Source organism: Acinonyx jubatus, chromosome C1 (genome assembly GCF_027475565.1).
Source record: "Acinonyx jubatus isolate Ajub_Pintada_27869175 chromosome C1, VMU_Ajub_asm_v1.0, whole genome shotgun sequence".
Taxonomy (NCBI): Eukaryota; Metazoa; Chordata; class Mammalia; order Carnivora; family Felidae; genus Acinonyx; species Acinonyx jubatus.
Genome location: NC_069381.1, coordinates 133,104,477 through 133,121,472, shown reverse-complemented (window position 1 = coordinate 133,121,472; position 16,996 = coordinate 133,104,477). Strand labels below are relative to the sequence as shown.

General features: G+C 39.1%; 1 protein-coding gene across 22 annotated transcripts in view; it reads left to right on the top strand.

Annotated features, from left to right (window-relative positions):
• The first annotated feature begins 1,319 nt into the window (after positions 1 to 1,319).
• Positions 1,320 to 16,996, top strand: part of GTDC1 (glycosyltransferase like domain containing 1) — a 396,065-nt gene continuing 380,388 nt past the window's right edge. For 3 of the 22 annotated variants that reach the window (XR_008295325.1, XM_053215004.1, XM_053215003.1), the window contains exon 1: positions 5,147 to 6,109. The gene's annotated coding sequence lies outside the window, so the exon portion shown is untranslated. Of the gene's footprint in view, positions 1,459 to 1,673; positions 4,504 to 5,146; positions 6,110 to 12,592; positions 12,741 to 16,996 lie in introns of those variants that run through there. The other 19 variants (XR_008295324.1, XR_008295323.1, XM_053214998.1 and 16 more) reach the window with 16 other exon arrangements.

Here is a 16,996-nt window from a genome sequence, read left to right as displayed (position 1 = left end):
TATTAGGCTTTCAAATGCTTGCAATGCTGTTGTTCAATTCAACAATGGTTTTAAACTTTGAAGGTCCACATAGAGCCTGGATTTTGTTTAGAAGGGAAGATAGTTTTAACTCTTCAATTTAAGGATAATAACGTTTACTCCCATATTTTAAAACAACATGTGGATGTAACTCCAAAGGCCTAATCAGTTTCCTTCATTTCTTAACTCATTTCCACATCACACCCTAACTCTTCCAAGTTGCAGTTTTGAAAATGAAGTTACCAGACTTCCAGTTACATGTGCATGTTTTGCCTTCTCCTGACTCACTTAACCCACAAGCTCCTTCCAAATACAAAACCCTTTAATTCAGAAACACAGAAATTTAAATGTGGAAGGGACAAATTCCTCATTTTATAGGTAAGAAAACAAAAGGTTCTGGTGCTCTTTCTACTATGTATTTTATCAAAAAGTGAGGTTAGGTTGGAGGGAAAAACATCTAAAATTTGTGAATTCTAAGCTCCAATAGAAAATTTCATTCTTTTAAATTTAAGTGTCAATACATTACCCCAAAGAGAAAGTAGAGACAACTAAGCAACTCAAAGGTCACCACTGCTATCTCCTTGCTTTGTGCTTTTAATTCGTCAGTGACTCTCTTCGTGTAAGTGTGGACAAGCAATGGTTGAATACCCAAAATGCATCCTAAGTGTGTGGAGGAGTCAGAACAGAAAAGATGGACAAAATGTAAGCAAAGGAAAGTGTGAGCCTGCCAAGAGGTTCCGAGAGCGGACCACAGGGAGGGAAATGAGGACGCGTAGGCGAAGCAGATGCAGCCAAAGGGGTGCAAACTGCGGAGCAGGTACAGGTGGCAGGGAAGGGGCCGGGTACCTGCTGGGGTCCTGAGGCTCCAGCAAGCCAGGAAGAGGGACGGAGACGGGGAAGAGGAACCGGCACAAAAACTGCAGAAGGAAGCCGAGGCCGACCTAGTGAGCAGCGAAGACCTTCCAGAAGAAAAGAGAAGGCGCCAATGCGAGCTTAGAACGATACTAGGGGGTTAGGGAAAGAGTACGAAAAAGCTCAAGAGGCAGAGAGGGGTGCTGATGAGAGATGGAAAGGGCGCGCAGGGAGGTGGGAAGTGAAGCGAAGCCTTCGGGCAGTGGGCAGGTGAGAAGAAGAGCGGGGGCTGTGAGCTGAGGTGGGCCGGTGCGCGCAGGCGGGACCCGCCGCTGACTCAGGGACCCCGAGCCCTTGGCGTCCAAACCGCGAGGGTGGGGAGGGGGGTGGGGGGGCGGAGCCTTGAGAGCGTGGGCGGGCCAAAGGGCGGGGCCTGCGCCTGACGCGCCTCGAGGCCGCAGCGGCCGCAGGCCGGGAGGGGCGGCGGCAGCGGCGGCGGCCGCGGGGGAGGGGCACGGCGTCAGCGCGTCGCCGGCTGGGCCGCGCCGGTGGCCAGGAGGGAGAGACAAGGAGGAGGAGGAGGAGGAGGTGAGTAGGCTCCGGGCTGGGGAGCCGCGCGGCCCGGCGGGGAGGCGGGGAGCGCGGCCCCTCCCCTTCCCTCCCCGACGCCCGCCTCGCGGGGCCGCGCGGCGCGGAGTTCCCAGAGGGGCAGCGGCGGCGGCGGCGGCGGCGGCGGCGGCGGCGGCGCGAGGAGTTGGGGGTGGGGGGGGGGCGGAGCTGAGGGCCGCGCGGGCGGTGCGCTTCCCGAGCGCACGCGCTGCGCTCCTGGTGCCGTGATCCGCGTCGCGCCCGGAGCGGGGCACACGGGCTGCTGCGTTGCAATCCTGCACGCTGGCCATTTTGTGATTTAATTTTTTTGAGTTCTGCGCTTCGTGCGTGCCAGGTTCCCGCGGCCCGGCGCGCCGCCGCCACCTTCTCGAACGGCAGGCGAGGGGCGGGTGGGGGCGCGTTACATCCCCGCGGGGAGAAGGGAGGCCGGGTTCCCGGGGTTGGCCTCAGTAGGCGGAGGGGCCTCCTGGCAGATCCAGAGGCTGCCGGGCCGGGTCCCTTGCGACGCCCGGCCCCAGGCCTTCCTGAAGGGAACCTTTGCGCCTGGCCCCTCTATCGCCCTCACTTTCTTGCTTTCGTTAGCCCCTCTCCCTCTCGGCCAGTTGAAACGAAAGACCTCATTCGCCCGTTACCCCTTCCCTCCAGTGAGGATCCGGCGTGTACTTATTTTGATCGGGAGCCGGGCTAAGTGTTCTGGTGGAAAGGTTCTCTTAATCTAAGTCTTGTAAATCCAGTCATGTACTCTACAGCGAAGTTGCAGTGCTCCACAATTTAACCTTTAGGCTCCAGGGAGTGCGCGCGCTTTCTCCCTCCCTCTCGCTCTCTCTCTGTCTCTCTCTCAAATACAACTTTTAGAGTCTTCTGAGAACTGTAAGCATTAGATTATCTTTGAGATAATTCTTAAATTAGCGCCTTCGGGCAGCTCGATGGGAGGTTCAAAGAGAAGGCTTTACACTTTTTCCTCCACCTGTATCACCGTTTGAAATGGAAAACGTTGACTTGACGGTGATTTTCCACCAAGAGGTGGGTTTCACAATGCAGCCCCCGAGTGGTGGCTCACCTTGGTTGTTTGGTGCTACCTCTGAAGTTGATTTTAAAGCCCAATGTAGTGGTCAGATAAAGGAGCTGCTGAAAAGAAGGTCAGAATAATTCAGTAGAGCCATTTTATTGCATTCTGTTAACCTGTTTAAGTAAGCTAAAGCGTGGCAGGAGTTTCACCTAGGAACCCACGTACCAAGTGCTATGGTGAATTTTAATGCATTCCAGGTCTGATGTGGAATAGATTCTCCTTAGCACTTTTATTGTATATTTTCCTTAGGATCTTGTATTTAATGAAACAGTTTGAGTATGGAGGGTTGGAGGAGTACGTTTTGAATCATGAGACTTTCTTTGACAAACTTGTAAACTAAATGGCTAAAATATGAACCATGATACTGAGATAAAAATAAACTGAATTTTTGGCATTATCAGTTTGAGAAGTTGACTTCTTTACTCCTGTTTTGAAACCCTGTTGACATTTTAATCTTATGTACTACAGAAGTACAGAATTTTCTGTTTGTAAGGGACTTTCACAGTTTAATCCAAACCCATTATTTCACAGGGAGAACTTAAAGTTTCTTGAAGATATTTAACAACAATTAAATAGAACTGATTGGCTTAATGAACTGAAATGAACACTTAAGTATACAGTTTAGACCTCTCCGATGAATACTCTTGTGCCAAAATTTGTTTTGATTATGTTATCTTAAGAAAAGCCTAGTAATTACTAAATTTTCTTTTTTCTTTTTTCCTGTTTTGAGTATATGGCTTAGTTTATGATTTGGACCCATTAGATACAAATGACAAATTATGTATAGTTGGGAAATGTTACATTCCATCAGTTGAAATAGTACTTTCCAGTTTGTTGAAATTAGTAATTTTTTCACTCTAAGAACGTTTGTTCGTATTCTTGTTTCAGATAGTCTGTTTCAATTCTAGGAGAGTGGCAGTTCAAGATCCTCATATATAAGACTCTGGTGTATGTAATCTTGATATTGATGAGGAAGAAAGGTGCTATACGCATGTAGTAATTGAATTCCAGTTCCCGAGCCAACATCACTTTTCTTGGTGCGCCTCAGATGCAGAGGTCCTGAAGTCCTGGCTAAGGCAGGGTGAATTCTTTGCACCACAGTGTTTAGGCATTTAGCAAATACTTTTTGGTAAATACTTGTGTACACTTTACCTGGTGACCAGGTCTTATTCTTTCTGTGTAAGCCTCGTGTCTAGTGCTTGTGGTCATTTTGGGCTCAATCAAACTTAAGGGAGCCAAGTGCCTGGAAGTCATGAATCATGATATTGTAAACTTGAAATCATTCCATTTCCATTTCCATATACGTGCTGAATCAAATATTCTATTAAGTTAAATTCCAGTATTGGAAGAGGTAGCAGGTATCAAATATTTTAGAAAAATTGGGGGGACAAACTTAACATTGAGAATTTTATTCTTTTAACATATGTTACTCACTGTGAAGTTGGGAAAAAGGAGCATTATTTAAATTTTTTGATAGGTCACCTCAGTAGAGCTGAAGTAATGTGAATTTTCTAGTGAAATTTTCCACTGGAGCAAAGTTTGACAGCCATCTATTGAGTGACCCTCTAATTGTTACCGTAGGCCACATTTTAAAGTTTTGGTTTCACTTTATAAGGATAAACATTTTTCAGCATATAGACCTTTGTAAGGAGCATGACTTTTGGAGTCCAGACTACCTTGGCAGGCTGTCCTGAAATGATGTATTAAACAGTTTCAGGCTGTATTTGATACGGCATTCTGGTGATACAGTAAAAACAAAAGAACAAAAAACCCGAAAAACTCACTGTATTTTCTTTTTTTCTTAGGCTTATCTCTTCTTTCTTTAATAGATCAGAATAGTGTGTTTTGTTTATTTAAAATAAAAATTGAGGAAAAGTTTCAAGCATTTCTTTTGGGAAGTACCACCACTCCACCCTTTGAATAGCTTTGGAAAATAATGTTTGAGCAAATGCAAGGTCAGTTCCTTCCAGTGAATCCTATTTGAATATGTAGAGCCATATAAATAATAGCCTTCACAGGGATAACATTTTTGTACTACGTGTATTGTTTTCTATGACTCTATTACTGAAAACATTTGTATAGTACAGTAGGGCAGTATTTAATGTATAGGAAGCAAATCTTTCACATGTATCATTGCTGGTTCTTTTGCTAGTCCCAGTCTGTGTGTTCTATCCACTGCAAGTTCTATCCCTTCGACCCAGTTTTTACATTGGTTTTTAAGACTGAAAATACAGGGGTGCCTGAGTGGCTCAGTCAGTTAAGTGTCTGATTTCCACTCGGGTCATGATCTCATGGTTCATGGGTTCAAGCCCCACATCAGGCTCTGTGCTAACAGTTCAGATTCTGGAGCCTACTTCGGATTCTGTGTCTCCCTCTCTCTGTGCGTTCTCCACTCGTTCTCTCTCACTTGCTCTCAAAATAATAAATAAACGTTAAAAAAAAAAAAAAGACTTAAAATACATTAAGACCTCCATCCACTTCCAGACGTGTGATCTGGACTTACTCCGGTGCCCTGAGCGTTCATTGTTCACAGAAGTATGGTATCTCACTGTACCGTTGGCATATGTGCAGTTTGACCATGAGATTCTCATTTTAAAAAACACATTACTCATCAAGAGTTTTGAAAGACATAGCATAAACATTTAATGAGGTGTGTGTGAGGCATCTAGAATATTTCAATGTAGGTTTAGGTGGAATTAGGGTATGGATTCATTAATCAGTAAGAATTAGGAAGACTAATCCTTTCCTGCTACACTTTAAGTTCATACTTAAGTCATTTAAATAGATGAGTGTTTTGTTTTTGAGTATTTATTTTTAAAAGTAACCAGAGAAGCAATTCCACAGCCTTTCTTTAGTAAGTGTTAAATTGTCCATAGAGTTGATATGTTTTCTGGTGTTGTTTCTTTTTGTACACCAGATCCCTTGTGGACCTGAAACCTTGCCTTAAGCCTGCTTAAGAACTCTAACCTCTTGGTCATCTGCCTCTTTTTGCTATAGCCCCTATTCCTCTCCTGGACTTGGGACCTGTTCTTGTCCACAGGCAGATGGTTGGGGCTCTATTTCAACCGAGGCAGAACTTGCAGAGCCAAGATACTGTGATACTGCCTCTGGGATTTGAACTTACTGGATTGACGCCTTGGATACTGAGGACAGGCTAGCTGAGAGCTGGGCTCTTTGGCTATTACGATTTGGGCCCATTTTGAGGGTCAGCTTTTCATTTGCATCAGGCTCTAGAACACCCTAGACTTCATCCAGTCATTAGTTAGATCCCTTTCCTGACTATACCTGTTGGATTCTTTGCCTTCTTAGTTGACTCATGTAATGGGTGATTTATATCCCCCATTTTCAGTGGTAGCTATTTTTAAGTATTTGATAGTCTACCCATGTCTTCTCTCAGTTTTGAACTTTCATTTGACCAAGTAGCTGTTGTATTTTCCCATGGCGCATTTGTTTATGATCTGTCTTTCCTTCTAGATTATGTGTACCCCGAGTGTTGAAACTGAATCTGTGCTCTTCCTGGTGGTGTTCTCAGCACTCAGTACAGTGCCTGGCAAATAGCAGGTGATAAATAAATATTGATTAATATAAAATGCATCCTAGCAGTAAGTTTGTTATCAATATGGGAAATCAGTGTCCGTATAGAAATTTAGAATTCATACAAGAAGTTTAGACATTTCATTACCATCATTAGTACTACAGAGTCTGTATATTTTAAATTATAAGCATATCCATATAAAAAATAGCTTGGCAGGGCATTTATTTAAGAAGAAAAGGTGTATAATTTTTGCTATGCATTTTAAGGTATTGCATGTTTCAGTATTTCTTGAGTTTGATTAATATATATGTAATATTTTTTACACATTGAAGTTTTATGGCACTATAAAGAAGTGAGTTTAATGGTCCTCTTTTTGTTCATTAGTAATTGTATACTAAAGAGTAAATTCTCATTAAAAGGCCCTTAAATGCCTGCTCATAAAAAGAGAGACCTCTTTGGTTTTGTTCTCCGTACAGTCGTGGTTATTGTTTTGAGGCAGGTCACCAAACTCTTTAGTAGTGTAAACCTTTAAGTTGGTTTCAGAACAGTAGTCAGTCATGTATTGAATACCCAAATTACCATGTCTTCAGACAGTAATGCAAACACTCTCTATTAAAAAGGTAATGACCATAACTTTTTTTGTAGAATTTCTCGTGCTAATTTTTTAAAGAGGACTTTTGAACTAAATTTCCTGTGAAGGCCAACATCTCATACTTTCAATGATAGTGGAGTATATGTGTATGTGTAGAGAGGCGGGGGGGGGGGGGATGGTATTTTTGGTAGTGGTATTTTTAAGTGGACAGTTTACTAATTATGGTGAGGTAACATTTTACAACTCTAAAAGGAAAACTTCAATTATCTGAATGAAATTAGGTACATGAAATTAATTCAGATAAATGGGGGAATCCTTAGTGTAAATGATGCATGTCCAGAGACATGACCTCAATCTTGTTTTTTTGTTTTTTGTTTTTTTTTCTATATATGTCAGCTGCTTTTACATTACTAGATTGTGATTTTTTTTGGTGATAGGAGGAGGTAAAGTTTGCTGTGTAGTTTTTTGTTTTTTTCCTTTGCCACAAAGGGAATCCAGAATGTGGTATTCTATGAGAAGTGTAATTGCTCATCTCTCCCTGTGCTGCCCTGCCCTTTTAGGTGGTATACCATAGCCTTCCATTTTGTCACCTTCCTGTCAAATGTCAAATGTGTTTGTGGAATACACATACAGTTTGTTTGAGAATACAGTTTGTTTGAAATTAAAGCCACACCCCTCTATCCAATCACAAGATGTTTATCCTTCCCAAAAGCTGAGTTACAAGAAGTTAAGATGAATTGAGCTGGGTAAACCTTAATTCCTTCCCTGTCCCCCGTAAGGTTTAATATGAAGCAGTATCTTATGATGTAGGACCTTAAAATAGAAACAAACACTGGGGCATAACCCCTGGCTTTTATGGATCCTTATTTGAAATGAAAATTTTGCTGATTGATTAGAGTTTAGGAATGCTTTAGGAAACTGATTTCTGCTGTTGTTTATTAAGTGTGCAGCACTCTTGGGCTCCTGGCATCTGAAAGCTATTGTGTAAAGAGTGGACAGCCTCTGTAGCTGTGATGACATTTTTCTCTAGGCATTCTTTTGTTTTGGTTTTGAACAGAGATAGGGTTATCTCAGCTATGGAGATGTGTGTAGAAATTTTACTTCTCTTTTCAACATTACCTGTTGACATTTTACCTAAAGCACCTGCGGACATTTTTTATTTTCATTCTTTATTTTCAGCATGTAGCTGCTTCCTTTTTGCCTCTAGGTCTTTGAGATACAAGATGATTCATATCTTGATTACCTTGGGTAAAGTGGATATGATATCAGCAAGTTCTGTATCCAGACCTTGTGAACAATTCCTAGGTCATTGCCTGAGACCTTCTTAAATATATGCAGGCAGTGTGATTGAAGAGCTTAGGCTTCAGGGTCAGTCGAAACTGATTTTGACCCTGTACCATTTATGAACAGCATATCTTTGGGGAAAGTTAGCTACTTTTCTGGGTTTCAGTTTCCTCAGAATAATCTTACCTGTATTGATTTATTGTCATATACAGATAAGTGTTTAATGGTGTGAGTTAGTTTATCATCTACCTAGATCATTTTAAAAGGAAGTAGGTTTTGTTCTATTTGAAGACAGAAATAATCAAATTAGTAAAAATCTTTTCAAATAGAGGTCTTGCTCATTTGAATTTAAAACTATGTAAGATTCTTGCAACAGTCGATCTATTTATATACTCAGGGTACACTGATATGTGACATAGAGAGGTAGAATATGTAGCATACTTTTGAATTAAGACAGACTTGGATTTGTCTATAGGTGATCTAGCACTTGGGTAACCTTTGGGAAGGGAACTTTACTTTCTTGACTCAGTTTTCATCTGTAAAATGGGTAATAAAAGTGTAAAGAATAATAAAGGGTGAAAAAGGATAATTTGTTGTAAAGACTTCAGAGAGGAAGTATGCAAAATACTTAGTAATGCCTGAATCCATAAATACTGATAGTTGTTATTGTGACCTCAGACAAATGACTTCCCCTCTCTCTACTTCAGGTTTCCTCATCTGTAGCATGAGTATATCAGAGAACTAGTAGAATTATTATGAGGATTTAATGAGATAATACATGTAAGCGCTCATTTCGTGTTAATTGGTGTTACATTGTTTGGTTTCCAAATGAGTAGGACCAATTTTGAATTAAAATGAAAGAACTTGTACAGATATTTAATATAATTCTTATGTTGTGGGATATTTATTATCAATTTGGGGATGGCAACTTATCATTTATAGCTTTCATTGTTTCCTTAAGACAACAGTTCTCAGACTGTGATATGTAGACCCATGGGGGTTGCCGAGAGCCTTTCAGGGGGTCTGTGAGGTTAAAACTTTTTTCATAGTAATACTGACTTCTTGCTGTTCCCATTGCTTTGACATTTGCCTCACTGATACTAAAACGATGGTGGGTAAAACTGTGGGCATCTTAGTAGATATTAAATGGCAGTGGCATCAAACTGTACTAGTAATCATTGTATTCTTTATTACCATGCTTTCCCAGTAAAAAAACAAAACAGAAAAGCCAGTTTCACTGAATAATGTCCTTGATGAAGCAGTAAAAAAAAAATTGTTATTAAATCTTCATCCCTGAGTACACTTTGTTTTAATACTCTTTTTGTGATGAGATAGGAAATACGCAAAAAACATTGCTGCTGCGTATGCAGAGTACATTGGTTGGCTCAAGGAAAAACCCTTCTATGATTTTTTTGAGTTTCAAGCTGAATTAGTCATATTTTTCATGAAACATCACTTTTACTTGTAATAATGACTACCAAACTATGATTGTTTAGATTTAGATATTTGGCAGTCATTTTCTTGAAAATGAACAAAGTAAGCCTGTCACTTGGGGGAAAACAACTGGTAATACTTGTTGCCAATGATAAAATTTGAGCTTTCAAGTGAAAATTAAAATTTTGGAGAACTTGTATCACCTGCTGTGCCCTTGTCAGCTTCCCAGTACTTAAAGACTTTTCTGATGAGATGGGTAATGATATTAATGAATCTGCGTTTTTGCTGTGGTATTAATTAGTTAATTATGTCAAGATTTGGAATATAAACAAATGCAAGGAGCTGATATTTTCAAAGTGATCAACGTTACAAAATTATTGGTAAAAAACCCTTATAAAAAGCAAGTAACAGGGATGTCTGGGTGGCTCAGTTAAGTGTCAGACTCTTGATCTCTACTCAGGTCATGATGTCACTATTGGTGAGTTTCATCCCTGCATCGGGCTCTGTTGACAGGTGTAGTCTGCTTGGGATTGTCTGTCTCCGTTTCTCTCTGTCTCTCTCTCTCTCTCTGTCTCTCTCTCTCTCTCTCTCTCTTTCTCTCTCTCAAAAATAAATAAAACATTAAAAAATAAAAGCAAGTGACAGAATACAAAGAGTTTATGTGATAATAGGATCCATGTTATAGATAACCTTCAAACTCCAGCTTGTCAAGTTTTGGTGTAGTATCAAAGAACAACATTCATAATTATTTGAAAAGGCAATTCATATTAACGTTAATTCCTTTTTTATTGAAATCAAAACAACATATCACAACAGATTGAACATAGAAGAAGATAGGAGAATTCATCTTCTATTAAATTAGAAAGAAATTTCCTTTTTTTTTTAAAAGAAAGTAATTTTTCATAAAGTATGTTGTCATATTACATATGCCATTGAAATTTTAAAATGAATTAATACTTAAACTTTTCTCATTTAATTTCTAATATAGTAAATATTGACAATTCTAACTCACATTAACAAAAAGTCGAGAATTCTCAATTTTTGAGAACACAAAGGAGTTCTGATACTAAAAAGTTTGAACTGTTCCCTAAAGGGAAGGAGACTAGATTCATCAAAAGATTAAAGTTCTGAAGTTTTAATCTTTTGAGTGTTCCTTTGGAATATGGACTATATGCCTCTACTTTATTTTTCTGGATTTGAGGGTATGTTGTTGGACTTCTGGGTCATTCCCCAAGTGGGCAGAGGGTTCCTGTATGTGTTACTGAAGAAGATTTTCCTTTTATTTAAGGTTGGTGCTACCTATATGCTATTCAGAATTGAGATAAGGTTAATGGTCATTTCAGTCAGCCTATTCATTTTTGATACAAACTGTTTTGTTTGTGTTAGAGCTATTCATGCAGGTTTCAGAATTGTTCAGCATGGCAGTCTATTTCAAAGTTGTAGTGAAATTCACTGCTAAAAATAAACTGCCATTTTCTCTGAAGTCTTTACATGAGGCTAATCTGTTCTGCTATAAAGTCTTCCTGACATTTCATAGCTGTTTTCTAATATAGTCAGTCTACAACTTATTTGTGATTATTTGCAGCAATATAATATAAATTACAGATGGGTTCTATGCCATTAATAGTATGGGCATAGCTTCATTGTGGACTATTGGCATGTTTCTTTGGGGAATTATATTCTCACTGGTAGAAGTCTAGCCAAATACATTTCTCCATTTTAGTCGGTCAGTGGCAGGAACCCCCCGCCCACTTTTCCCTTACGGTAGAAATGGGATTGTTAAAGCTTTGGTAGAAGGAAGAGAGACATTCTGAGGCAGTGCTCAAGAAACACAGATACTTTGAGCTCCCCAAGTGAGTAAAGGGTAATTGTTAACACGCTCAGGTGAAGCAGGTGTAGAAACTTTGGGCTAATTGGCAATGATGAAAGGAAAAAGAAGGGATGTTCTGAATGCTGCTTGGGAATGAGATATTCCCTTTTTAGGGCAGTTGCTAAAAAATAAGAGATGCCTTAACATGGGTAGTTTTAGGTTGGGAAATCCATTTATGTAGAATTTTTTTTGTTGTTGTGCTCTTATATTTGGTTATTGTATGAACTGAGCTCAAGAAACAATGACAAGCCGGTTGGGAAGGTTGAACTCATGGATTTATAGGCCAGAGGTGTGAATGTAAAAGGAAATGAAGTCCAGGGGCATTTATGAACAGGAGGAGTAGTGGAAGCCAGGAAAATGTTGCAGTATGCAGATTGTCCACAGGGGCCCTGAATAAATTCATGTTACAGAGTGGTTGTTAGAGCAGGGGTAAAACTGGCTATCAGCCAGCAGAAATCTGTGATTGATTGCTGTGACTCACAGCCTACTGTCCTAGGATCTCTGGCAGGAAATAGAGAATTTTAAGACTGGTATGCAGTGCAGGAAGCCTGTTATGGAGAATGGTTGACATAACGCAGAAATCCAGAACTAGGAGAACTTAGAGATATGGGAGAGGCCAGTGTTGGAGAGGAATTTCATTTGAAGCTGAGCTCCTTGTCTTCTTCTTGTCCAAGGGCAATGTTGACCCCTTGGATTGAGGCTAGGCTGAGCCAAAGTGGAAAGCAAAGTAACTATAGCTGTCTGCACTGGAGTGACAGGCTTGCCCAGAAATATTTATTAAACAAATTGATGAAGGTATGGCAAGGGAACAGCTGGGTCATTGAACACAGGTTCTTCATGCAACAGATACCAGGTGTCCTATTTCCTACCTACTCGATATCCTCAGGTCAGGGGTTGGCAGACTTTTTCTTTAAAGCACCAGAGAGTAGATGTATTCATCTTTATGGGTCATGTAGTCTGTGTTGCGCCTACTTAAGTTTGCCATTGTAGCATGGAAGCAGCCATAGAGAAGTACATAAATGAGTGAGTAGCTATGCTTCCACTAAAATGGAAGGAGACTGAAGTTTGTATTTCATATAATTTCACATGTCACAAAACACTAATCTTTTTTAAAAAGCTTTTTCCAACCATTTAAAAATATAAAATCTGTTCTCAGATCATGGCTGTATGAGCATAGGCGGTGGGCTAAATTTTGGCCAATGGGCTCTAGTTTGCCGACCCTGGTTGTAGTCAAAGAAATCACTATCAGTTATGATGCTGAAAGCTTAGCGTTACTGAAGTAGATATTCTCTAGGACAATGCTGTTGGTGACACTGTCTTGTTTTATAGGTGACACTGATGATAAAAATCCATTCAAGAATTTAGATGTGACATCTGCAGCAGGTTCAGATCTCTCAGCTATAAGACAAACTGGATACTTCGTAAAGATTTTCATCTGTTATGCACAGAGCCAAAATCCGTTACTGAAATTGTCTGGGTGAGCAGCCTGCTGGGTCCAGTGATGACGCACTAGTAGACAAAGAAGTTGAAAAAGAAGGATGGCATATTCTTTGGATGACTGGCAGAGTGTGACGCCAGTATGGCATCAAGCCCTACTATGATTCCAAGGACTTCATGACTAAATAAAAATTATTTTTTTATTTTTTTATTTTTTTTGGTGGAGGTAGTCAGAGTAAATTTAATTCTTACTTGGGGAGTGTGTAATGTATTATCATTTCATAATGATACATGGTAATTGCTTTGGTAAACTATGAAGATTCTGTCCATTTACGGAACTTACGTAGTTATCACCTTTTAGTATTGGGTTCTTTTACTTCAAGGGAAATAGAGTAAAGAAAAACATCTACTTAAGCTAAAAAAAATTAACCTAAGAAGGTTAATTTAAAGACTGTCATTATTATAAGAAAGTTTTTGCTTTGGGGCATTCTTGAAATTTTGCTCTCCCCCAGCATGCATAAAATATGTTTCTGTTTGCAAAAAGCTATTGTACCCAGAACTTTCTAAGAAAACATCCTTTTGCATAGGCTTTTGAACTCCTTAGGGGTAGAAAATCACAGTCTATAATATTAGGGGCATAGAACAGTTGAATTAAAAAATTAATATCTTTAGACCTATTAACTAAATTCATTTAAAATGATTAGTGAACAGATGTGGATTGGAAATAACCCTGTATTTTCTAGAACCATTAAATCACAAGAAAACTGGAACGTCAAAGTATTCTCTGAAACAAATCAGTATTTTATTTTGTTAGAGACCTTGCTTTTGGCATGTATCTGTTTATTCCAGTAGTAGAGGATTTGAAAGCAGTGCTCCCAAATGAAGTGGGTGGATTCTTAATGTTGAATCCCATTTTTTTTTTCAGTGAATCTTCAACATTTTTTTCATTTTAGCATTCAACAAAAACTCTGGCATCCCAGAATATAAAACATAGATTCATGCAGCTCATCTACAAACAGAAAAAGATTTCCTCATGACTTACCTTGAAAGCTGTTCAGGGCATATACTATTCAGGGCATATACTGTTTTATTCAAGGCATATACTCTTGAATTTGTCAGTGTGCCACGGCTACTACTGCATGTTTTTGGTCACAGTGCAGTGCAACCAACAGCCGTCCTGCTAGGAAGAAGATCTGTGGTTGCTGAATAGTCAAAATTACACACATCTAATTTACAAGTCAGATTAGAGATCAGAATCCTATGATAGCTTTATGTGGAATTGATTTCATTTCATGGTTTTTAAAGGTGTTTTTTCATCGAAGCAATGCCTATAACTGAAAGGTGTGTTGTAGCACTTGAATGCTTTAAACTTTTGAATCTGGAATGAAAAGGATGTTCTTATAGATGTTCAGATCCTGGAACTCAGGGATTTTGAAGTAAAATGCTCTTGTCATTCATTTATTGTGCCATAATTAAACTGCCCTGTGTTATTGTCGTTAATATTTGGAAAAGTTGGCCATTTTCAAATATGAGGCACTTTAGGAAAGACTGTTGTATGTGTGTGTTTGTGTTTAAAGCAGCAAACTACTTTTACCTTATAAATAAGATACATGTAATAAAAATTATGTGGGTTTAACATTGATAACACATTTGAATCAGGAATTCATTGTGGTCTTCTGAAAACCTATGAGAGGGAGGGGACAATAACCAGAGCATTTTGTATATTGCAATTTTTTTTTTCTAAAGCAAACTTTTATCAAAATATACAGAAGAGTGGATACATGTAGCTTGATAGGTTTCAGTTACTCTTAATTCACCTGTTCTTGTTGAAATTGAGAAGACCTCTCATAAAAGTATAAAAAAGTGGTTCATTGCAAAAAGGATAGTGGTATTGCTTGGAATTTGAGAATGTAGTGGCAAGAAAACATCTGTGTTAATCTTTTATATGGTTTTTGAGATAATAATTCATTTGAATATAATCAGGAGAAGAAGAAAATCCAGGTGTTTAAAACTAGTTTCGCATCAGTGGTCAGAAGGATATTTAGTTTATCCTCCCCCACATCCCATACTCATGTGATAAGTTCTTATGAATTGATTTCTGAGATGACAAAACATTAGAAATTGCAGGGTTTTGAGAATTCATCAATTACATCTTTCTGTCCACTGTTTTATGTAGGACCTGTTTACGATATTTATAGGGTATGAGGAAGGCAATGATTCTGGCTTTTGTGATTTCAAAAAAGACTTTGAAGAAAAAGATTAATGCAAAGTTAGGATGTAATAGGCATACATTATTGTGTTAATTACTGTCTTAATTTTAGTAAAGCAGTGACTGTTTAGGTGCATCCTTCCCCTACTGCCTTGCCCCCTAACTTCATAATCCCCTGGCTAAAGCTGCTTTTTGTTAAGGCAAGTGACATAATTTTATGAATGGAGAAAATGAGGCTATTCTAGACTTTGGGAAATTAGTGGAATGTAAAGGGAGAAAGAGATTGTAAATGTGATACGTAACAAGATCATAGACTAGCACTCTATTTTTGGATTGACGGGTGGTATCCATGCAATAGAGTGGTTTATTATGTACTATTTATTTAAAGCTTCCTGATTAGTAGGTATCGACTAAGATACTTTGCAAAAGTTTTAATTCGTTCTGCAACCTTGAAAGCAAGTGCAATTATCCTAATTTCCTGATGAAAAACCTAAGGGGTATACACAAGGTCTTAGAAGTAAAGATCCAGAGTCCCACATTGCGTCTCATTTTATAGAGGCCTTTTCTCTCCAGTCGTTGTCTGATAAATGAAGAAATAAAGTAATCTGAAAGGCCAGCATACAGTATGGGAAGATTTTAGGATTAGTGTCTTTTAACATAAATACCTTCATGTTGGTGTTGCAGAAGGATGTTGGAGCCTCCTTGGAAAGTAGGGAGATAGTACATTTGCAAATACTGTATCTGGACTCTAGAACTTCTCCAACTAATGGGTTACCAGTTAATATAGTACTGTATAGCTGTGTTTTCAGATGTAAGTGATGCCATGATACAAAATCTATAAATGAAAGGTCGGTGATAATGAGCTGCCACAGTAACATATGTCATAAGCTAGATTAGATCAACTTCGAATAGAATGTATACAAAAATGCTTGAAAGAGGGTTGGTTTAAAAAGTCTGTACAGTCTAGGGTGACTACCAGTTTGGGGTGTGGGAATAACCGTGGAAAAACAGTGTCACAAAGCCGATTAAAATGAGAACTATAGATGTCTACAGCCTTTACAAGTAGACCTATACTGCCTATAACAAGACATCATCTTGGAAGGACACATTCAGTCACTTGGTTAGGAACAGTGCCTTAGCAGTATTTTTTTTTTTTTTTTTTTTTGAATGTTTAATTTTGAGAGAGAGGGAGATAGAGAATCTGAAGCAGGCTCGAGGCTCTGAGCTGTCAGCACAGAGCCCTATGTGGGGCTCGAACTTGAAATGGCAAGATCATGACCTGAGCCAAAGTCAGATGCTTAACAGCTGAGCCACCCAGGTGCCCCTTAGCAGCACTGTTTTTAAGTGTAAAAGACAACTGTGTGAAAGGGCTTTCAAGTCAAAATATCCAACTATGTTTTTTCAGGTATAGAGTAAATGATAAGGAATCTTGGACTTTGTCATTCATTGGTCCTTTAGGAGGAGTGAAGTGAGCAAACAACAAAAAACAAAAAACACAGCCAAGGTGGCAGCATGGTCAAGTGGCTTAAATATGAGTACTTTGGCACCTTGGTGAAGCATGTGGTATTGAAGACAAGAAAAAAATGTTGAAATTATTGAACTCAAGATGCTAGAATGCAAAATAATTATTTTAATTACTTGAAAATACAGGGGAAAAAAGCAAACAAATCCCACAAAGGGTAAGATTTAAGGAGAGACAGTCAAGAGTGAAGTGGTTGTATGATATTCCCAGACAGAGTTTTTACTCAAAAAAGGAGAAAAATTGATGAGAGAAATCAGGAAAAGGGATTTTGAAATAGGTGTTACAGAAATAGGGAAGTACGCTCCTCCAAGATTGCTAGGAGGCAGAGAAAACATTGGATAAGTAGGAGAAGAGTGATCGTAAACACGACGTTGAATTCATACTTTATAGTAGTCAAAAGTGACCACCTGTTTTAGGTCATGATCTCCCAATAAAAGACCTGCTGATTGGTCTCATTCATTCTGTGAATGCTTATGGATGTTTCTGTGGGCTAAAATTATCCATGTAGCCTTGTGACAGTGGGTAAACATGGATTTGGATTTGGGTTTTAGAGTCTGATTTAGGC